Source organism: Canis lupus, chromosome 17, assembly GCF_048164855.1.
Source record: "Canis lupus baileyi chromosome 17, mCanLup2.hap1, whole genome shotgun sequence".
Lineage (NCBI taxonomy): Eukaryota > Metazoa > Chordata > Mammalia > Carnivora > Canidae > Canis > Canis lupus.
Genome location: NC_132854.1, coordinates 51,147,217 through 51,170,985, shown reverse-complemented (window position 1 = coordinate 51,170,985; position 23,769 = coordinate 51,147,217). Strand labels below are relative to the sequence as shown.

Sequence of the window (23,769 nt, the reverse complement as noted above, 5' to 3'; positions counted from 1 at the left end):
GGTTCTGGGGCCTACAAACAGCTGCCATGCTCTTGGAGAGAGTGTTTATAACTTGAAGTCAAAAGAGTTAGGACCACTCAGAGGTGCAGATAGAGCTGGCTATGGTGATAAGGCCATGGGAGAGGAAAGTTGGAGCTTGTAGAACTATTGAGGATCGTGCTAGTAATGACCCTAAATCATCTTAGGACCAGTAGAAATTCAAGTGTAGATAAAGGGCTGGTAATGCCATGGAGCCTGAGGTGGAGGATGGGGGATCCTGACCTTAAGAAGGATTGAGGGGACTGCAGATAATTGTTTTAGACCAAGAATAATGCGTGAAACCAAGAGATGTAGCCCAGCCAAATAACTTTTGGCTTACTTGATTCTAACACCATACTCCCTCCAGACCCTGATCTTCACAGAGGATGGGAAGGAGGACTGTGTCAATGTGAAGGTGCTCATCCTATTAGGATGAGGCTTTCAGTTAATCCAGAACCATTTTAATGCTTCTTCATACAGCCTGATCCAATAACTATTTCACAAAGAATCACAGAATGTGAGAAAAGGGAGGGGCCTTGGCAATCATCTAGTCCAATCTCTTTATTTTCTGGAGAAAGAAGGAGACCCAGAAATCATATGACCTTCTCAGGGTCACACAGCTGCTGCTCAGTAACAGAGCTGCGCCTGGGACCCAGGACTCCTGCACCATTCATATTTCTGGGTTGTACTCTCTCGTGATGATTTATACTTGTGTGAATTCCCTTTATCTCTCTGGGAGTCTGGATTGATGTGCCTGCTCAGGCTGGACATACTGTTGCTCAGCACTTAAAACATAACAGATTCCCCTTGCTCTTGCTCTTCACATGCTAACCACGAAGTACAAGATGGAGCTGCCATTCATGCGGATGACAATTTCATTAACTCTGTATTGTTGGGCTTTGGCAATCCACTCATCTCATAATTGTGCTAAGCTCATTCTGGTGAGAAGTGCATGAGGATTTTTGGGCAGTTTATAACAAGGAAATCATGGTTAAAGTTTCAACAAAATTGGTGTTATGTATTCATGAAGACTTAAAAACACTAGTGTCTGAGATGTTAGAGCAGAAACAAATGCAAGGGCCCTGGCTGGTGGCCTCCTGCATTTACAAATTTATCTATTTGGAGAATCCCTCGGGCAGTAGCTTTTTTAGAGCAATCTTTGATGCTGCCTGGCTCTAAAAGATAAGCATCCCTTCACCCAGCAAACTGCCATCGTGGAATGTGGGATGGAGGCAGTATTTTTGACCACACAGCTATGGGGAATGTGGCTCCTATAGTAGACATGGGCTAGAGAGATTTCTCTTTAGTCTTCTCTGCCCTCGCAGGCCCACAACTACTGTCTCAGACTCTCCTTTAAGCCAGAGTTATAAAGAGACCTGAAACTCCATGAAAATATTTTCATTCTGCTATCAAGTTAGGGGAATATGGTTTGGCACAAGGGCCAGCAGAGAAGCGAATAAATTCAGAATTTCTCTGCTTAGATGGAAACCAAGGGCAATGCAAATCTTTGTGCCAACGATTCTGTGTTGTATACCGCTTGAGCCTTAGCCATTGGAGCAAATAAAGCTATTTTTCTTCTGATTTAGTTTTCTTAGACTCACAGAAAGAGAGAGGTTCAAAAAAAAAAAAAAAAAGAGAGAGGTTCAGATAACATCTCATTTTGAATAGATCAAACAGCTCTGATATGTATGGTGTAATTCCATCCCACCCCCTCCACAGTGCTCGCCCCTGTTGTAGTGCTAATTGATCTGCCAATAGTCAGTCAGATCCCCTGCGTGGGGAAATACGTGAAAGGCTCTCACTTAAGATGAACTCCTTACTTGCTTCTAATTTTCTTTTAAGTCTGCTTCCTAGCATTCAATTTTAAGGAAAATAATCATAATATATTTCATTGATATGCTTTTTCCAACTCAGTCAAAGTGTATTGATGCTTGTCAGAATCTTAGTAGCTTAAACCAACAAGGTTTATTTCTTGCCGAAGCAACGTGGACTGGCTGGGATAACTGGTCTCTGTCATCCTCGTTCTGGGCCACCCTCCATGTGGCCAGTTCCTGTGGGAGACGGAAAGAGGAAATGGTAAAATTATGCCCAGCTCTTCGAGCTTCCTCTCAGAAGTGAGATACATCCCTTCTGCTAACATTTTATTAGCCAAAGAAAGCCACATGGGCATATACACTTTCAAAGGGTAAGAAGATGCAATTCTATCACATGTCTAGGAGAATAGCCAACATTTGTTGAGCAGCAATAATGACTACCAATACTTTCTTAAATTACCCAATTTGATTTCTGAATATTTATAGTAGCACTGCTCTGGGCATGCATAGCCAAAAGAGAATTACAGATTTATTCTATGTCTTCCAACTGGAATGTTGGTTCCCAAACTTCTAGACTTCACAGACAGTTCTTTTAATGGGAGAGGGGAGTGAGTGGTTTACAGAGGGCTGCATGTCACCATCATATTATAAAAGAAAATTCAGGAATTATACAATTATGAGAATTCATAAAATGTTGGAAGCACATACTCTCAGACCAAACACTAGTTCTCAGATACATCTAGCCTTATGAAAACTCAATATTGCCTTAATCTTTTTCCTTAGCTTCCTGATAACTTTTGTGATCTATTATTTGGGAACTTCAGCTCTGGTTGGCCACAGTGCCAAACTGTAACATGAATCATGTTTATAGGGGATATACATAAGGAGTCGAAAAGTTAAATGGACCAATAAGGTATGGGTGGAGACAAGGTGTTACTAGTTATCCAGGTGGAAGGTAGATTGTCAGGTTGAAGGATAAAAATGAATTAGTGTCTTGCAAAACTGGTTGGGAGAAGGCTTGGCTGAACAGGCTAGGTTGGAAGCTAGAACAAAAGGAGGAGTGAGCAGGAACTTGGGCAAAAGGTTTGGACCCTACATGAAAAGCCTTAATCTTGGGACTTTTCAAAGCTATATTTGAAGAAGACAACCAAAGTTGGAGGGATGCATGGCAAATGCCTCAATTTGGAAGTCTTCTGGTAGCTCTATGGTTGGACATTTAACCTTTTAGAGCTCTTTGGCCCCTTGGAGATTCTACATCTGTATGGGTAGACTTTAGACTGTGCTGTCTTCATGGGGCAGCAAAGAAGAGATGTTTGGGATCTTAGCTTTCCTGGATCCTGAACGTTCCACCTAGAAGATTGCCTCTTTTGTTGATAAGTGGAGAAGGTTGTAGAAAGAACTAGTGAAAGGGATGCTTTACTTTGAGATCATGCTGAATTTGGCTACTGATTCACTGTGAAAGTAGAGGATAGATAGGAGTTTAAGATGAGTGAAGTAAGTCAGTCAGAGAAGGACAAACATTATATGTTCTCATTCATTTGGGGAATATAAATAATAGTGAAAGGGAAAATAAGGGAAGGGAGAAGAAATGTGTGGGAAATATCAGAAAGGGAGACAGAACGTAAAGACTGCTAACTCTGGGAAACGAACTAGGGGTGGTAGAAGGGGAGGAGGGCGGGGGGTGGAAGTGAATGGGTGACGGGCACTGGGTATTCTGTATGTTAGTAAATTGAACACCAATAAATAAAAAAAAAAAAAAAAAAAAAAAAAAAAAAGATTAACCTATGGTTTTTATCTTTAAATCAGAGTAGCTGACACTTGCACATATCAGGAGCATAACAATAAGGGGGACAAGAGAATCTGGTTCATCTTTATGGAGTAAAAAGGGATCTATCATGATATATACAGTATTATCCAATTTTGTAGTCCTGTCTGCTATCCTATGAAAAACATGAAATCTTAAGGAGCTACCATGAGAGGTTCCCCTTTGTACTTGAAGACACCGATTTTGCAGAGAATACCATTGCAATCATTGAAAGCTGTGGCTGGAACATTAGAGTGTGCTTATCAAAAAACCAGCTTGGCAGTGGAGCAGTAATTCTGAGAAATAGAAGTTGAGTTGGGCAAATTGTCCTTTTGAGAGAATTACCCAAGTCACTTCCAGACATGTTAGGGTTTTATACAAAGAGCTATCACATAGAAATGCAAAATTAGAACATCTGAGATTTAGTGTAGAACATGTGAACAAAGCATGTAGAACACGTGGACAAAAATGTACTTTTAAAAATACACCAACATTTTGCTTTTTATTTAGTGTGGATTTTATTAGCCCTTTGGTTGAGCTACAAACGTGGCCCAGAATCTCTGGTACAAAGGCGTTCTGAATTCTTGTTCAAGGAATTTGCACCTCCAGGTAAAGTGGAAGTTTGCAAATATTCCTGGAATGAGTAGGTAGGAGCCCTGGGCTTTGGTCTGGCTCTGTTCACTGTGGGTCTCTAGATCACCACTTTCTCATGCAGAAAAATCAGAGACTTACATTGGATGACCTCTAAGATCTGTTCTGAGTTTACGATTTTATTAGTTTGTAATTCTCAAAATGGAAATGTAAAATGGCTCCTGGCAAAACTGTGTGGATTTCCAGATTGTTCAAGTAAACAATGGTCAGACTTTGTGCCAATCCAAAAACCCTTTCAGAATGGCGTATGTCTTTTCTTTTCCATTTGATTACACAGGATTTTTTTTTTAGTGTAAATAAAATTCCTTTTTAAAATTAAGCCTTCCCCTGCTGTCTGATTCATTCACTGATGTTGCAACCCACAGCTTGAGATATGACATTTCCTTTCATTCTGGTGAAATTGTGATGTCACAAAATTTGAACTGATGCATCCAACCGAATTAAGCAGAAGGAGCAAGATAATTACAAATGAGAGTGCTCCTCTCTACACACATATGTGTCTAGGTAATCAGTAATGATGGGAAAGGAAAGGCAAGGTTATTGGTCGACGTTTGCCAGGCTGTGGCCATAGGCAAATGCATTTCTTAGATGCAGCATCCTAATTCAGAGATTGTAGCAAATGCTTGAATATACCCCCAGGAAAGAAGCAATCCAGCATTACCTGTGTACAGTGGACTACTGCCAGCTGAATCATATCATTTGGCCTCTGGTCTTTGATCCTCAAATTCATTAACTTCAGAGGTGCTAATGTTCCTTCAATTAGGAATTTCTTCTGGTATAAACAAAGGCTGTGATCTTTACTTTGTAAGTCATAATACTGATAGATTGCTTATCTCCAGAATCTTTGGGATTCCAACCAGAGAATTGCATTCTGGATGGAGGGTCTGTGCCTCATAAAGACTGGTACTGAGAAGTGCATACTCTTTTAGCACCAATCCAGAGAATTTTAACAGCATTGTAGCTTCATGGAAAAGAGCCCAAAGTGATATAGATGTTTTTGGTCTTTTGTTTTTGATGTGAACTCTTTTTTTTTTTATAAATTTATTTTTTATTGGTGTTCAATTTGCCAACATATAGAATAACACCCAGTGCTCATCCGGTCAAGTGCCCACCTCAGTGCCCGTCACCCAGTCACCCCAATCCCCCACCCACCTCCCCTTCCGCCACCCCTAGTTCGTTTCCCAGAGTTAGGAGTCTTTCATGTTCTGTCTCCCTTTCTGATATTTCCCACTCATTTTTTCTCCTTTCCCCTTTATTCCCTTTCACTATTTTTTATATTCCCCAAATGAATGAGACCATATAATGTTTGTCCTTCTCCAATTGACTTATTTCACTCAGCACAATACCCTCCAGTTCCATCCACGTCGAAGCAAATGGTGGGTATTTGTCATTTCTAATGGCTGAGGAATATTCCATTGTATACATAAACCATTTGATGTGAACTCTTGATGATAATGCTGAATATCCAATGTCATTAAAACATGAGCAATCTGACTTGATGGTGAAGAGCTTTTTGATTTTCAGTGTAACAAAGAGGATTGTGCCTTGGCTGATTGTTTGATACGGCAATTTTTAGAGAGTTTAAAAGCAGGACAGTAAATCCAAAGTTAGGACAGAAAAGTTAAGTTATGTAGAATTTTACCACTTGCATGATGCATTTGTAGCCCTCCACCAGAGGAGGAGACAAAGTCTGATTACTGGCAGGCTGAATTAGTCTGATGCACATCTCAAATTTAAGAAAATACTCCTCTATCGTTATTTACCAGAATTCAGTTATTCATCTTGACATCATTGTTTCTCATGCTAGTATAATTTTCCCCCTACTTGTGAGGTATGAAACATTGAGTTGATATGTGTCTTTCTCTAACTTATTTCACTTAGCATTATATAGTCTGGATCTAGCCATATTGCTGCAAATGGCAAGATCTCATTCTTTTCTATGCCTAAGTAATGTTGTGGTGTGTGTGTGTGTGTGTGTGTGTGTGTGTGTGTGTGAGAGAGAGAGAGAGAGAGAGAGAGAGAGAGAGATCTTTATCCATTTATCTATCGATGGACATTTAGGTTGCTTCTATATCTTGGCTATTATAAACAATGCTGCAATAAATGTAGGGGTGTATGTATCTTCTTGCATTAGCGTTTTTGTTTATTTTGGGTAAATACCCAGCAGTGGAATTACTGGAGCATTTGGTAGTTCTATTTTTAATTTTTTTGAGGAACCTCCATACTGTTCTCCACAGTGGCCGCACCAACTTACATCCCACCAACAGTGTACAGGAGTTCTCTTTTCTCTACATCCTGGTCAATACTTGTCAGTTTTCGTCTTTTTGATATTAGCCATTTTGACAGAGATAATATGCTATGTGTCACTGTGATTTTGATTTACATTTCCCTGATGATGAGTGATGTTGAGTATCTTTCATGTGATTGTTGGCCATCCATGTATCTTCTTTGGAAAAATGTCTACTCAGGTCCTTCACTCATTTTTAATCAGATTATTTGTTAGGTGTTTGTTTGTTAAGTGTTGAGTTGTAGAAGTTCTTTATATATTTTGGGTTTTAAATCCTTATAGTATATAGCATTTGCAAATATCTTCTCCCATTCAGTAGTTTGCCTCTTTGTTTCATCAGTGGTTTCCCTCACTATGCAAAGGCTTTTTATTTTGCTGTAGTCCCACTAGTTTAATTTTGCTTTTGTTTCCCTTGCCTGAGGAGACATATCTAGAAAAATGTTGCTAGGGATGATGTCCAAGATATTATTACCTCTGTTTTCTTTTAGGAGTTTTATGGTTTCAGGTCTCACATTTCAGTCTTTAATCCATTTTGAATTTTTGTGTATGATGTTAGAAACTGGCCCAGTTTCATTCTTTAGCACATAGCTATCCAGTTTTTCCAACTTTTGTTGAACTTCCAACTTTTGTTGAAGAGACTGTCTTTTCCCCATGATATATTCTCACCTCCTTTGTTGTAGATTAATTGGCCATATAAGCATGGATTCATTTCTGGGCTCTCTATTCTGTTCTATTGATCCATGTGTCTATTTTTGTGTCAGTACCATGCTTTTTTGATTACTACAGCTTTGTAGTATATCTTGAAATCTAAGAGCATATATTTTAGAAAACATGCAATTATAGATTATTTATTTGCCCCTTTGGGTTGTCAATTTTCTACAATACAGGAATGTTTTTCTCAAGGACCTGGGAGGCATCCAGGTCCTTGAGATGGATGTAATAAATGTAATAATCTGAAATGTAATAATCGGGAAAGATAGGGCGCCTACCTCCTGGTCTCTGTGTGAGGATAGGAGTCTAACTTTGGTTAGTGGATGATTAGCAACCAACCCCCAATCTTTTGTACTTCTCTACGAGCTCACCCCAGTGTTTAAAAACCCTTCCTCCTTTTATTTCAGCAAAGTTGAGTTTAATCTCTCTGATTGCAGTAGTCTTTGACTCTTATTTAATAGTCTTGAGTGAACTCTTCTTTGCTGGTTTTAACAAGTGTCAAGTGAAATTTTTCTTTTATATCAGGAACAGATTCTTTATGTAGCTAAGAGAGCATGGTTTGGCCAGGCCAGGACTGGGGTGGTGAGAGAAAGTTGAGAGAAGAGCTTTGGAAGATGGGATTACTTTCAGAGGACCACATGCAATCTTGCGAATACTCAGTGAAGATATGGAGAGATGAAAATTTTGCTGTTTTGTTGGGTAATACATACTGTTTATTTAAAAAAACATATCTTTTCTCTAACATGTCTGTGATTAACATGCTTATGCTCTCCTACTGAGCTATCAGACAAGATTTCTCTGGGATACTGAATGGCAGTTGAAATGAGATGATGTAGCACAGTTGGGCGTAATCTGAAATGTTCAATTCCCAGATATCTCTGATACCTCATGTCAACTCTCTGACTTAGGCACAACATGTGTATCATTGTAATAAGTTGGGGAGATGTGTGCTTCTCCTTGAAATTACTTATGTCAAGGGGTCAGCAAACTAAGACCCATGGATCAAATTGGCCCCCGCCTGTTTTGTCAATAAAGTTTTATTGGCCATCAGCAATGATTATTCATTTTTGTATTGTCTATGGTTATTTCCATACTTCTGTGGCACAGTTAAGTAGTTCTGACAGAAATGGTATGGCCCCGCAAGCTTAAAATATTTATTATATGACCCTTCATAAAATAAAAAACATAGTGTATTGATCCCTGGTTTACAGCATCAGTTAGTCAAACTGCTTTTTTTTTAAAAATAATTTTTATTTATTTATGATAGTAACACAGAGGAGAGAGAGAGAGAGGCAGAGACATAGGCAGAGGGAGAAGCAGGCTCCATGCACCGGGAGCCCGACGTGGGATTCGATCCCGGGTCTCCAGGATCGCGCCCTGGACCAAAGGCAGGCGCCAAACCGCTGCGCCACCCAGGGATCCCCTCAAACTGCTTCAATACAATGTTTTCTTTCGAGGGGAAAAAAGTACATTTACTTATCAGTGCAATTTAATAGATATACAAACAACATAGCATGATGGTTTATAGTATGGTTTATAGAACCAGATATTCAGCCTGGCTTTGAAATGTGACACTACTATTTACTAGCTGGATGACAAGTCAATTTGCCAGCAACTTCTCTGTGCCTCAGTTTCCTTCCCTGTAAAACAGAGATAAATCATGGGTCCTTATGATGATTAAATGAGTAAATAAATGTAAACACTCAGATACAGGCACATAGTTGGCATCATGTATGCATTAGCCATTATTCGTGATACATGTATGTCTTAGCCGTTATATGCAATATATCATTACTATAGACAGAATCTCTCTTTTATGAAGAAGGATAAAGAACCAACTCGATAATTATTGCCTAAGCAACCCTGTGACCTATGACAGCAAATGCTCAGAATATTCTGTTAGGAGAAGTTTACCTCTTGTTACCCTTTATCTTCAGCACTGCCCTACTCCTTCCTGTTATTTTACTATTTTGTGTTCCATTTTAGTGAGGACTTTCTCTGTTGATAACCAATATTGGGTGCCATGTGTATTGGAAAACCTTGCAGTGTTCAGAGGAATACATTACTGATGGTGGAATTTCATGCATAAGGGTGGCAGCAGGGAAGATAGAAATGATCCTGTTTTTTTTTTTCCCTCCTAAATTACAGTACAATCCTTAAGTTCACATTTTTTTTTTCAAGTTCATTTGGTAGCATTGCCAACCACCACCTCTTCTTCTTGTCTTGTCTACTAACCCTCCCAACTTGTAGTAATGGAGCCCTGAATTCAAATTGAACTTCTGTTTCTTCAGCTATAAAGCTGCTCTGTCTCATTGGGGTGTGTTCACCAAATATGATTAAAATCCAGTCTTTCCCTAGCTTACAGGTCCTGTATGTGCTTCTGGTTCCTCCAATCATGTCTATCATGTCTGCCTCTCTTCCTCGCCTTTGATTTGTCATCCCAATGCCTCGAGGATGTGATTCTGACACATGGTGAAGTTTCAGCCTCAGGGCTTTTTCATTTTCTGTTCCTTCTGCCTGAAAGGCTCTTCCCTCAAATGTTTTCTTCTTTCAGGTCTCTGCTTAGTTGTCAATTCCCCCCAAAGGACTTCCTTGACCATCCTATCTAACCTGTCACTGTTTATCATTTTGTAGCCTCTTTCTCTGCTTTGCTTTTCATTACAGTGCTTGTCATTACCGATCTTTTATGTTTATTTATTGTTGTCTGCCTCCCCTCTAGAATTTAAGCACCATGAGGATAAGATTTTGTCTATTTTGTTTACTGCTGTGTTCTCAGTCATGAGAACTGTGACTGGCACTTGGCAGGTATTCAATATCAATTTATTGAATAAATGAAAGAACATGGGGGTTTGCATATTAAATTGCTTTGAAAAATCACAAAGTTGGAAGACAATTTAAGGGATGAGGCCAAGTGACTTTCGCTTTTTCTATTTCTTGCCCTTGCAGCCACTAAAACAGCCCTTTTATCTTTCCTGACCAGTCTCCTTACTGGGCCTCTTTTATTGGCCCCTGGTTTCCCTTCATCAACTTCCTCGCATCAGCTTTCCATCTCGTTTCCAATCTCATCTGAAATCTCATTGCTTTTCTCTTGCTTCTTAATCTCAGATCCCACTCAGTACTTTGTAACTCCATCACCGAAAGGACATTGAGGCATCGGAAGGCAGAGAAGTTCTGGAAGGGTGAGATGGCAATACAATTAAGTAATAGAGAAAAGATCTGAAAAGTCTTAGCATCTTATGAGCTATTATTAATTTAGAAACTATCAAATCAGCCCCAAATGCAGAAATTCTGTCTGGGCTTTGGAGAGAGGAGTCTCTGGCAAATGTTAGGAAAAAAACTGTAGATAATTTGAAATGGGGGACTCCTTTTGGATAATTTTTCCAAATAATCTCTGACAAATATATGAGGACAAGGTTGGGAGGGAAATCCCAGTGGGAAGAGATCCAACTTCTGTTGTTCTGCTGTTTCTTGATTCCTGGTTCTCTTCCCCCTCTCTCATTCCTCTCTGGTTGGGGCAGAATTTGGAGCAGGGATAGCTTCCATCACCCAGACTTTGGCCATGTTGATCCTTTAAGTTGAATTCCTTTGGTTTTAGAGTAGGACTTCCCAAATGATCCCTTAATAGGAATTCAAGAAAACAGTGAATCTTGACAACAAGAATAAAAGAACAAAAAGAAATGAATTGAGACAGCTTCTAGAGGGCACACAGATAGATTTCTAGGCATTTGGGGAACAAGCACCACTGTCTAACCTCCCGGGGGGAGTATCTGAGGAAGACAGAATTTACATGAGGTGGAGAAAGAATCAGGGCCATGAGATTGGTCTGTGGACTATGAGTGGTTGATTTGAATATAAACAAGGGAGAACCTCAAATTGTGTCTGATCCTGGCTCTTTAGAAATATATGCCAGGCTTATAAGGAGAGAGGCAATGACTGGAAGTGAGTCAGCCCAGAGTGGCTGGAAGCACCAAGGGTAAAAAGGATCCCCTCTGTCCTCAGGCTTTGTAGTAAAGGATAATGTAGTTCTGGGACTCGGGGCGATAGGTGGGTATGTGTGCGCAGTGTGTGTTGGGAGAACAATTAGTATAAGGCCAACCCTGGAAATACTGAGAAATGTCAGTGTTATAACTAAGAGCCATGCTGAGAGGACGGAGATCTTCAGAAATTGGCTGGGAAAGATGTATAGGATCGCCCCGTCCCATTCCTTATGTGACCCAGTGATTATCTGGGTGGGTGGGTGGATTTAATGATTCATTCTTATTCCTGGGGCTCATTTACATTTCCAGGTTTGTGTTGGGGAAATGAGGATTGGGCGGAAAAAATAAGTTTAGAGACAAGCTCAGCTTTCTAGGCGCACAGGTAAGGATTTCTGTACAAAATTCGGTCTGTCCTGTACTTTGTCCATCCGCCCTTTGGCTTCTGACAAAGAGGCTCTCCCCAACTGTTCTTTGAGGACTTGGTTACAATGTGTCTTCAAGCATTGTGCTATCTGCTTTCCTAATTTTCTTAATCCTTCACAAATTCCCAATTGTACTTGCTCAAGTTCACATAAATAGTGATCTGGTCTGTCCGATTACAAAACTGAAGCATTTAACTTCTATGCTTTTACAGATTTTTTTTTTTTTTTTTTGGTGGCTCTAAATAAGAGTACAGGATTTGGCCTATTTCATATATGCAAAAACATTACGGGGAATTTTTTTATAATGCAAATAAGACTGGCCCCCACACCTAGAGCCTTAAGAATAGATTTTTCACCAGCCATCCAGAGAAGAGCTATAGATAATGGAAGCTTAGGAAGGCACGTTAGGTCAAACAGATATTGGTGTGGCCTGCATTCATTTCCTAGAGTTAAGAGCAGACATTCTCCCATTGTAACTAGAAATATTGACAAAATTGTCAGTGTGGGCAACACATTTGAATTCAGTCAAGTTAAAAAAAAAATCTATATGCTAGCCTTGAGCCACCTCGAGTCTGCAGGCACCAGACATCATATCATACCCATGCTCACCTCTCCCCTCCCCCATGTCCTCAGGAACCCTGGCTTCTCTCCTCCCTGCCTTCCTCCCACACTCATTTCATATCCTCTTTGACCACAAGCCAAAGGCCAGGTAGGGAAGGCAAGCAAGTGTTCTCTCTCCTACTCGAGTCCTTGGCAAAGAAGTTGTGCGAGCAGCAGTCTGCTCTTCAAAATAAAAGGTCAATGTTTATATAAGGTTTGCTTGATTTTTTCAGGATCTGAATCCACTTAGCCCTTCGCCCCAAGTGAGATAGATTGTGAAGGTGGCAAGTCACCTCATTTTTCCTCAACCTTGCCGGCTGCTTAGAAGTCAATTAGTACCACCAAAGGCAATTACTTCTCAAACAGCACAGCTTCCTTGAATTCCTTGAGCCTGGTGTTGCGGGGAGGGAGTAAGGGAGGGGTAGTCAGGTGGGGCTGGCTGCCCTGCTAGCTCTTGTCCTTTGGTCACCTGTTCTATCTAGAGGATTGGTCTGAATAAAGCAAGAAGGGATTATTACATTCTCTCCCCTCAGGCAGGGCCAACGATTCCCCAGCCCCTCCAATTTTAGATTCCTTGGATGTTCTCAGAGCAATTATAAGTAAAGAAAACACCCCCTGCTCCTGCGCTAATAAATTACACAGTGCTCACCTAATTAATAAGGTAACAGTGCTCTGCCGAATTATAATCATAAGGTATCAACCATTTAAACAGTCCATTCTTAAAGAATAGCAAGTAGAACTGAGCTCAGTGAGTGCAATAGGAAGGCATGCCACAGGTCCCAAGGTAGGGACACTGAGTCCTGTCAGGTGATGGAGTGCATGGGCTAATGTTTCCAGCAGTGGCCTGGGAATTGATGACTGAGCCTTTCCAGGGATCACAGTGTTTTTGGACCATCTTAGGCAACTCATTTCAGCATGTTAAATCTGGAAGAATCAATCTCATCATTTCTGGAATAGGCCTATTAAATGCTGATAATTTTCCTTTCGGTGGTGCTGGGAAAGACCCAAGACATACCATGATCCTTTGAGCAGAATAATGACCACTGGTTATAGAGAAATGAGCTATCACCTTAAAATATTTTCCCTACCAGGCTCTGGTGACTTGGAAAGGTAGCATAAGGCAGCCCTGTACAAATATTGTTTTGTTCTGAAGCCTTTCACTGATGGATGGATTACAAATACTACCAAGGTTAGAGCTCTCTGTTTCCTTAAGACATCCAGTGACTGTCCTTCAGTCCAAGAAAAAAAGACCATAAAGATTGCTGTTTGATTCTAACATTTCTGTGTTGAGATCTGGTAATGATGTTAATAAACCACAAAATGTGCTCCAGAGGCTTATTTGCCCTGGAAGGCACCTATCCAAACATTCATGTATTCAGATGCTGATTCCATTTTAGATCCCTGGGAAGGAAGGAAAAATGAGGACATCTCTTGTAGGGAGAATACAGTTGTTGCATGATTCCTGTAAGAAGAGGCAATAGGGATCCCTGCTTTGTCCTCAGCTTGCCTTCCGCTCCTCGTCCCTGGGAAAGGAATCATTCCTCTAGAGCAGGAATGGATATTCTATCCAGAAAGTGTGAGTATCTAGGTTGCCAGAAAAGTCCGTTAGCTGTTGTTACAAGTAGGACTTTGCTAGGCACTGAGAATTTAGAGATGGATAAATCATGGTCCCTGTTCTCAGGGAGTTCATGCGTGACCAGTCATTAGTAAGTGCTCCCTCCATGCCTCACAGGGGCACCCAAAATCCTGTTCTGGGATGGGCAACACTAAGGATCAGACTGATGCAGACTGGCTGGGTCTGGGGTCCCAGAGGGGGTCCTGTAGGAGCAGTCAGAGAGGAAGTGAGAATAGTTGGTTGAAGACCTAGAGAGAGAGCAGGTACAGAGAGAGCGTCCAGAAGACCAGGTCGGGAAGGGAGGACAGGAGAGTGAGTCTCATCTTTGCTTGGTATCAGGGTTTCTGCCTTCTGCCAGGGCCTGATCCTGGAGACCCGGGATCGAGTCCCACATCATGCCTCCCTGCATGGAGCCTGCTTCTCCCTCTACCTGTGTCTCTTCTCTGCCTCTCTCTCTCTCTCTCTCTCTCTGGGTGTCTCTCATGAACAAATAAATAAAATCTTAAAAAAAAGAAGAGGCAAAAAAAAAAAAAAGGAGAGGCAATAAATACTTTTTTTTTTCATTCCTTGTAGGTTAATTCCTTCTCTACATATTATTTTCTCTCCAATTTCTCCTGCCTACTTTTGCTTCAAATCCTTACTGTCCTCTCTGCAGCTGCCCTTGGGTGTTATACTTTGTAGCTCATACTGGATCCTAAGGAACTCTCAGGGCATGCTGTCATGACAGGGAACCCCTGGAGCACACTCTATTCACAAGCAGACCTCCCATGAATGATCTAGAATGCCAGCTCATACCCCATGCTAGGGAGAAGGCAGGAGGCAGTTGATATCTGCTTGAACTGAGCTGGGACTCCCAGAATCTTTGACTAGCTGCTTGCTCTGATTGGAATTTCAAGGGATTAGGTGCCTTGTGGTTACTCTGAGAAAAATCATAGTCTCACTCAGAGCCACAAGGACCCCTTCACTTGGCATTTGTAAGCATAAAGTGCAGATAGGAAACAGTGGACTTCTAGGATAAACTTCAAAACATCAGCAAGGGTAAACCCTAAGGAATGGCCTCCCCATTACCTAGAACAGAGCTTGTCCAAGGGTTGAATTGGGTCCCCTGCAAATTCATATGCTGAAGTCCTACCCACACCCCAGTACCTATGAATTTGACCCTATTTGAAAATAGGTTCCTTGCAGATGTAATTAGCTAAGATGAGGTGTTAGGGTTGACCCTACTCCAATGTGACTGATGTCCTTATAAAGGAAAATTTTGACACAGACATGCACACAGAGGGAATGTCTTGTGAAGATAAATTCAGAGATGGAAGTGATGCTTTTACAATCCAAGGAACACCAAAGATGGCCAGCAAACCACCAGAAGCTAAAGGAGAAGCATGGAGCAGATTCTTTCTCACAGAAGGAACCAACTCTACTGACACCTTGATCTCAGACACTTAGCTTTCTGAACTGAGATGATAAATTTCTGTGGCTTAAGACACCCAACTTGTGATCCTTTGTCCTGCTCTCCCAGCAAACTAATACAGTAGTTCTCTCTTCACCTGCAGGGGATGTGTTCCAAGTCACCCAGTGGATACCTAGAACAGTGGATTGTTCCAAACCCTATATAAATTTTTGTTTTCCATACATACTTACAATAAATTTTTTTAAAAGATTTTATTTATTCATGAGAGACAGAGAGAGAGTCAGAGACACAGGTAGAGGGAGAAGCAGGCTCCCTGCGGGGAACCTGATGTGGGACTCCATCTCAGGATCCTGGGATCACTCTCTAAGCCGAAGGCAGACGTTCAACCACTGAGCCACCCAGGCATCCCACTTACAATACACTTTAATTTATAAGTTAGGTACATTAGGAGATTAACAACAAAAACCAATAATAATGTAGAATAATTACAACAAATCTGTAATACAAGTTATATGAATGTGGTCTCTCTCAAAATATCTTATTGAGGGCATCCCTGGGTGGCTCAGTGGTTAAGCGCCTGCCTTCAGCCTAGGGTGTGATCCTGGAGTTCCAGGATCGAGTCCCATGTCGGGCTCCCTGCTTCTCCCTCTGCCTGTGTCTCTGCCTCTCTCTGTGTATCTCTCATGAATAAATAAATAAATAAAATCTAAAAAAAACCTTATTGTACTGTACTCCTCCTTCTTCTAGTGATGATGCAAGATGATAGAATGTCTACGTGATGAGATGAAATGAGATGAGTGCCACAGGCACTGTGACATAGTGGTCGCCTACTGCTGACCTGCTGATGGGATGTTGTCAGAAAGAGGATCATCTGAGCTGTGGTTGACCTCAGGTAACTGAAACCCTATAAAATTGCTAATAAAGGTGGGGGGAGAGGGGACTACCATACAGGTATCCATACCAAACCTGTAAAACTGGCACAACAGAGACCTTCTCCTGAGTTGGTTTGATGGATAAAGTCAAATACTTAATACGGTCTAGGAGACACACTTGAAGCCGAATACATTTTGACTATTGTCATATAATTATCATGTATCATTGTATCTGTTTGAAGATCCTTCCTATTCCCCCTCCTGTGATTCTCAACACAGTTAGAATATTAAGTTCTGCTGTTAGTTGAAAGCTAACTCCCTCAACTGTGCAGAAGGATTCATTGGTTTATAAACCCAAGTTTTAATTTCAGAGCTGAGTTAAGGAGATCCGAGACTGCCATTGTGCCGGTGTAGAATGGCAGGGATGTAATGCAATGTAATACACATCCGCTGGGAGATAGCATGAGAGTCGCCTCCCATAACTTAATCTTTAAAGCTACTTATAGAAGAAGGCTTTTGTTGAAACAGACAGGGTTTCTGCAATTAAATTACCATACGTTAAAAAGGTTTCATTATGGCATGATTCTATTATTAAAATAGGCAGCAAATAAGCTATAGTGTGGGCTGCCTGGCTGCAAGCCTGCATCACTGAGACCAGCATTCTTTTTAATAGGTGAAAGAATATTAACCTTTAGATAACTCTAAAATAACAGGTTCTCAGGAATATGCAAATGGTAAGTGGGGTTCCACCCCTGGAGAAGAGTGAGAGGGAACCATTGAGAAGACAGATCTTGATGATTTCTAGGGGCGGCTATTGGCTGCTAGAAATACCACTCTGTTGAGGGAGGGAGAAAGGCAGACACTGGGGTAGCTCAGAGCTGTCAGGATTAGTGAGGCTTTGATGCTTTCTAACGCTGGAATGCTAGCTGGTCCAGATCTGTCATCTCTATCAGCCTCCATCAGCCAGCCTCCCTATCTCAAATAAGGCATTTATCTTTCAAAAGGCTGCTTGGACTCCAGTGAAACTTAGTGGACCCAGACAAATAGAACGCCTTCTCTGGGGCTCGTCATAATTCTCTGTGTGCAACCCTTTTATGGTCGGCCAGCACTGTTTTTTGTGGACTTTGGGTTGCCAATTTGGGAGGGACTCAGAGATGTTTAAATAAATGCTGACCCAAATTTAAGGTATGATTTTCCCGAAATCAGTGGCCTTGCTTGCTCAAATTGATCTTTATGGGTTTCTATTTTGAGATTTTTGTCTATGACAACCCACTGGAAGAAAGCCAGCCAAACTTTTCAGATAGGGTTTTTATTCTGCACTCACTGTTTGAAAAAGTAGCTGTTGGGAATAATAACTGAAATAAAATTATATCAGACAAATGGTTGTTTCTAACCCATGTGCCGTGGGAAATAATCAATAGCTCCAGTGTTGGAAAAATCAAATATGTTGGCATTAATATTACTATTGTTTTCCTCTTCTCACTAACATTTCAGATTGTGCCTTTAAAGTATTGATTGTTCAAGGTTAGCAATCTTATTTCAGATGTGTCTTAGTAATTCAGCATTGGTATTTTATAAGCTGCTAATTGTCATCTCCTGCATATGTTGTATTATTTTGTTAAAGTCTGTGTTTATTTGCATATGCACGCATTATTTCTTCTCAGTAATAGGAGGTCAGTGTATTTTAATGTATTAATCTGTTTCTGTTTGCATATGTATATTTTTCTCTGCTCACTAATAGGCTGTCACTGTATTTTCATATATTTATATATTTTATGGTGATGTTTGCTGTTAGTTAAGATGTACACATTTTATTTTCAAAACATAATTTATTTTTATGCATTGCAAATATGAAAAATGATTCATGAAACAAACAACCAAAAAGCAGTAGCAAATATTTAACTGCAATACCTGTGATACTTGCCCACACCCGTTGGTGACACTGGTTTCCATTGTGAGTATTCTTGCCTACAGTGACTTGGTTTTTGCAGTCGTTGCTGTCACGGGCTTAGTGTTTTCTTGAATCATGGTGATATTCGGTATGTGCTTCCAACAGCCTATATCAGTGATATGTTCAGACATTTGAAAAAGATTCGTAAGCTCAGATATTTTTGATCCAGTGGTGAGAGCTTTTCCATTTAAATTGGACATATATAATATATTTCAGGCACATATAAAATATATTTCAGGTTATAAAGTACATCTTTTTGTGCTCCCCCACCCTTTCCTGAATCCTTCATCCCCAGGTTTATCCCCCAGAGATAACCACCTCCATCCACTTCCCTACAACTCTGGGTAGAGCTGCTAACAACAGCCATGATGCTGGCCCCCAGGAGAAAGTGGAGATTGGCAATCTGAAGAAGTGGAACAAGCCATTGGGGGAAGACCGAAGCTAACATGCCCACTCTTTCTGTTTCTATGAATAATTCTTCTGGCTATTTCTAGTTTTTGGGTGGTAATCTTTATAATTCAGAATACTGTGCTTTTATACTTCAATTCCTTGATTTATAGATTTTGGACAGTATCGATGGCCACCTTGCTGTGAAAGATACAGGAATATAGCATGCTTACCCAAGCCGGTGTGTTTCTTTCCTTTTACTTCTATCGCTTTGTTAAGTATTTTTTATTTTTGCATCTTCTACTAGCTACCTTTAAGATTTCAAGTCTATTTTTTTGAGTCAATTTTTTTTTTTGATACATCGGGTAAATGTAAGCAATGTCTCTATTGGAGGAGGTCATGGAGAAGATGTAACCACCAATTGACCAATTACTTGGTTCCTTAGCAACTGGAGGCTCTCTGACCCCTGCCTGCACTTGGAAGATGTGCTCCAGTGCTTTCCCCATTCCCTGAAGCCGCTCTAAGAATGTAGCCTTGGGATAGTGATGTGTTGTTGAAATCCTCTGCACTGGTATGTAACTGAACTCAGGTAGGGCCTCTGTATAAACTTAAAGATTCTGGTTGGCAGAAATTGGAGATAGATCTACTATCTTGCTGCTGCCCAAGACGAGTCTTGCTAGGTTCTCTTGCTCATTCAACCTGCCACCTACCAACCTGAGTTCTGTCTCCTCCTTCAAGCTCTCTGCCTGTCCTCAGAGCTTGGCAGGGCTGATTTCAGATTACATCAGGGAAACCTCTGAGGAGGTCTCAAGCCAACAGGCTCTTGACTCTTTATTACATATAATAAGATTTATGTTTTCCTTTGCCCAACTTTTATCAGCTAGACCATTCTTTTACACTGTCTAGGTATAACATTTTAACTCTATGGGGCTGTATTTAGGTGTAGGGTTGTTTTGTTGTTGTTGTTGTTTTTGTTTTTTTTAAGGTCAGTGGTTTTCTCTCAAACAAGACTTTATTTTTCCCACATTTAGAAATTTTAGTTTTATTTTCTGAAAATTATTATTTATCTTTGATTTTTTTTTTTAGTTTCTCCTCTGGAACTTTGATTATATGAATATTGGATCTCTGAAAATGAAGTTTTCATCTTTCTGCAATTTTGCTCCGTGTTTTGGGAGATTGCCTCACCTTTATCTTCCACGTTTTCCTCTGAATTTTTCATCCCTCTGATCAAAATATTCATTTTGAGTTCTCTCAGATTTCTATTGTTCATAGTATCTTCTCCTAATTTAAGGCTGATTATCTTTTCAAATCTCTCTGAGGTTATTAGGTAGATTTAAAGTGTTATCTTTTATTTCCTAAATTATCTCTATTTTCTCTGGGATCATTTTTTTCAGCATGTTTACATTTATCTTTTTCTACAATGTCTGGAGTTCCTCAAATGTTAATATTGATGTCCTCAGAGTTAAGTAGCTGTCCTCAGAGTTAAGGGCTTCCCCGTGATGTTGTGGGGGTGTGCTTCCCTCAAGAGGGCTGCTCTTCCAAAGCAGTGGAAACCTCCCAAAAGGGTTTCAAATTCAATGTCTGGAGGCCAGATAAGTTAGCCTCAGTCACCCCAGATGGCTTAATCAAGTTCTTCAGAGGACTGATCTCCTGCTTTCCTCTGGAGCCAATACCACTAGTGTTAGCATCTCTGTGCCGAGTTATGGGGAGACAAGTGTGCTGTACAGACGTGTAGTTATCCTGATAGTCTTCCCTTTCCCATGCTTTCAGAGTCCAGGCCTCTTCAGGTTTCTGTGACAAAGAATGACTTCTGTGTTCCCTGCAGCCCTCCCCTAAGCCTACCTCTGCTCAGGTGAAACTTTAATATGCTTCTGTTTATCTTTCAGAAATTCAGCAGTGTTCCCAACTAATGAAGATTGACCTCTTGTTCACAATGCACTTTTAGATCAATTTTCCTTTTGTACAGTGCTTGTGTTATTCCATTATGATTCTTCTCGAGAATGTGGGGGTACAGGTGTGCACTCAGTCCACCCTCAGAAGTCTCCCGCGAAGTAGGTGCAACTTAGCAACCATCTCAGCATACATCTCTGGGGTACACTGGCTTTTCTGCATTCTCTTCCTGATTCTTTCAGAGGGGTGCAGCACCAAAGCCCAGAAACTACTTCAAGGAATATATTTAAAATGAAAAAATGCACTCTTTTATTATGAAAAATGGGAGCACAAACAAAAGTAGGAAATATGATGAACCCCCATTTGGCCATTACCCAGCTGCAACAAGTATTTTTCAAGCAATCTTGCTTCCTCTTCACCTCTATCCTCTGTGGTCCCCATGGGTAATTACTTTCAAGCAAATCTTACACATTACATCCGAATCAAAACTGGCAATATGGGAATAGATTTTCAAGCCAGACTTCAGAGGCTGTTTGCCCCATCTGAGTCCTGTCTACTATTGGGTGAACAACCACAGGTGGACACTGATGTCCTGGTTGCCCCTCTTTACCTGGATAGACACAAACAATCACATGGATAGCTGAAAATTGAATTTTTTCCCCAACTTCTAATTTTTTTTTTAAATGAAAGGGTAAGTTATTCAATTAATATTTATAAATGCCAAAAGCAAGTAAGTAGAATGTAATAGCTTTAAAACGATGTAATAAAGCTACTTCTCATATCCTGGCAGTAAAACTGTTATTTTTCTCTGGCCTTCTAGTACTGCATGCAGGAGGAGAGAATACAAAAGAGGCAGGAGTATGCAAGTCCAGTGCAAGTCGAAGGCTCCTAAGGCAAACACATTAGATATAGAGTCACACGAAAAGCCAAGTGTGGCCCTGATGGAAAATATTTCTGCAGGTAACTGGCATTATCCTTTGTCTCTAGCCTAGAAAAATAATTCTGTTAAAAACAAAAGAGATTCCCAATGACGTGTACTGTTGGATGTGTCTCAGTATCATCATGTTTTCTTAAATCTTCAACAATCATGCCTGTATGAGTAATTTCCATGCAGCTCTCTTTTCAGCTCAGATTTATTACTTAAATTGTAGGCTTTTTAAAAAAAATATTTATTTATTTATTTTTGAGAGAGAGTGTGCATGAGTGCATGGCGGTGGAACAAAGAGAGAGGGAGAGAGAGAATCTTTAAGCAGACTCCCTGCTGAGCATGGAGCCTAATGTGGATCTTGATCCCAGGACCCTGAGATCACAACCTGAGTCAAAATCAAGAGTCTGACTGAGCCACTCATGATCCCCTCAAATTACAGACTTTTTACCTACTCATTGGAAGCATCTACAACAGTGCCTAATAGAAAATAGGAACTCAGATATTCGCTCTTGATAGACTATTAGGCATTTTCAAATAGATACTCTATCAGAATTATAACTTCATTTTAACCTCAAAGTCATCTTCTTCTGGTTCCACAGATTGCTAGTGGCACCATTGTTATCCTTGGTTGAGCAGGTACTAAATGTGTCTCCTCCTTGCCCTTCATTTACCATATTTGATTCTCCACCAAGGCTTGTGTTTATTTCCTTTGCGTTTTCTCCCATGCACACTCTTCAATTTCCACATCCACTGCCTTATTTCAGCCCCTCATTAACTCCTGCCTGGGCTAGTGTGGTAGCCTCTTGATTAATTCCCTTGCTCCGATCTTTTCTTCTATATTCCATCCTGAGATCAAGTGTCTTGAAAATCTACTTTGTCACCACCCCTCACACTTCTGACCAGAAACCCTCTGTGATTTCGCATTGCCTAGAGAAGGAAGATTAAATGCCTTTGTCTGGCATTATGGGCTCTCCACACTGCACAACCATTGTACTTTTGCAATCTTCAGGTCATTTACCTCAACTTAATCACTTTCTTTGTTTTTCTTCCTTATCATCTGCCTCTTCCACTGGAAAAAGGTCACCATGTATTCATCCGCAATGCCTAACACAATGTTTGAGATGTAGTTGGCATCAGATAAAAATATATTAAATGAATGAATGAATAAATGAATGGCTGGACGTTCTTCACTCTATAATTCTACACTGAATCACTCTGAATTATTTCCTATTTTGTCAATTATAAAATGGCATTTTGGCGTCTGCTCTTCTCACTCTGTGGAATGTTCCCATCTTCCCCATCTCTATTCAAGACTCACCTCAAAGTCCATGTTCTGTATACTGTTTTCTCTGATCTGCCCCACAAAGGTCTGTGGTACTTCATTTGGACTGTCTCAGAGCATTTATCATATCCTGCCTTTTTTTGAAGTTATTTGTGCATGCGTCTTGACTTCCTGTTAAAAATTATAAACTTCTAGGGATTGGGAAGCGTGTCTCCCATATTTTGGAAGCATGATTCCTACTTTTTTGCATCTTCCACAATTGTGGCACACACTAAGAAGGTTTGAATCACTCACACCTGCATTCACTGGTAAAGGAGAAGTTGAGGTCTTAAATATTTCACCTTTTTCTTCTCCACTTATTCTCCAAATCCCAAATATGTTCTTTATAATGTCAATCATTGACTGGCCATTGAGTTTTCTTCTATTTTCTGTACATTATATATTTATGATGTGGTGAAACCCATCACTGGCATTGGGATTCGCTGACCCAACACGATGTGTTTTTAGACTCAAACTCCTATAATTGACCCTTGGGTTTCTGTTCACTCATTATTAATCTGGATAGATACTCTACTGAAACCCAGCTCCAGCTATGAGAAAAACACTGTATAGAATGGCTTCTGAATTTCATGTCCTTAATTTGAAATCAGATCAGTCTCTCTAGAGTGTAAAACATGGGAATTCAGTTGCCAGCTTGGCCACTTACTAGCACTGTAGCTTTGGCTGAATCCCTTCACCTCTCTCTGACTCTGCTTCCTCACCTATAAAGTGGAGATAATAATATCTCCAGGATTAAATGACTTCATACAAATAAACGAATTATGCCTGGCATGCAGGAAGCAAGCAGACGATAACATTTTAAAAATATCTTGCTAAGTTCCATGCTTTTCGTGTTTTTCCCCAACTCTTCCTCAGCAGCTTCTCTTCTTACATACTCAAAGATGTAACAAATAAATATTCAGTGTCTAATTCATGTGAGACTTTATTGATGGCTCCTGTGACAATAGCAGTGATAAGACCCTAGTTCTTGTCCTTCAGAGTGCTTCAAAACCATCCCATCTGGACCCAACGCTGTGTAAATGGCTTTAATGCATTGCACATAATGTTTAAGGCTGGAAATTGTGGTTTAATGGAACACTGGCTGGGATG

At 40.4% G+C, this 23,769-nt stretch overlaps 1 protein-coding gene and 1 long non-coding RNA gene across 3 annotated transcripts in view; one reads left to right on the top strand and one right to left on the bottom strand.

Annotated features, from left to right (window-relative positions):
- Window positions 1-23,769, top strand: part of LOC140608083 (protocadherin-8-like) — a 121,482-nt gene that overhangs the window by 70,114 nt on the left and 27,599 nt on the right. Inside the window, exons 3-4 of the mRNA XM_072782876.1 lie at window positions 16,058-16,202; window positions 21,231-21,370. The gene's annotated coding sequence lies outside the window, so the exon portion shown is untranslated. The remainder of the gene's footprint in view (window positions 1-16,057; window positions 16,203-21,230; window positions 21,371-23,769) is intronic.
- LOC140608084 (uncharacterized) overlaps window positions 1,934-23,769 on the bottom strand; it is a 35,182-nt gene continuing 13,346 nt past the window's right edge. Inside the window, exon 3 of one of the 2 annotated variants that reach the window (XR_012010066.1) lies at window positions 1,934-2,069. This is a non-coding gene — a long non-coding RNA (uncharacterized lncRNA). Of the gene's footprint in view, window positions 2,070-18,099; window positions 18,240-23,769 lie in introns of those variants that run through there. The other variant, XR_012010067.1, reaches the window with a different exon arrangement.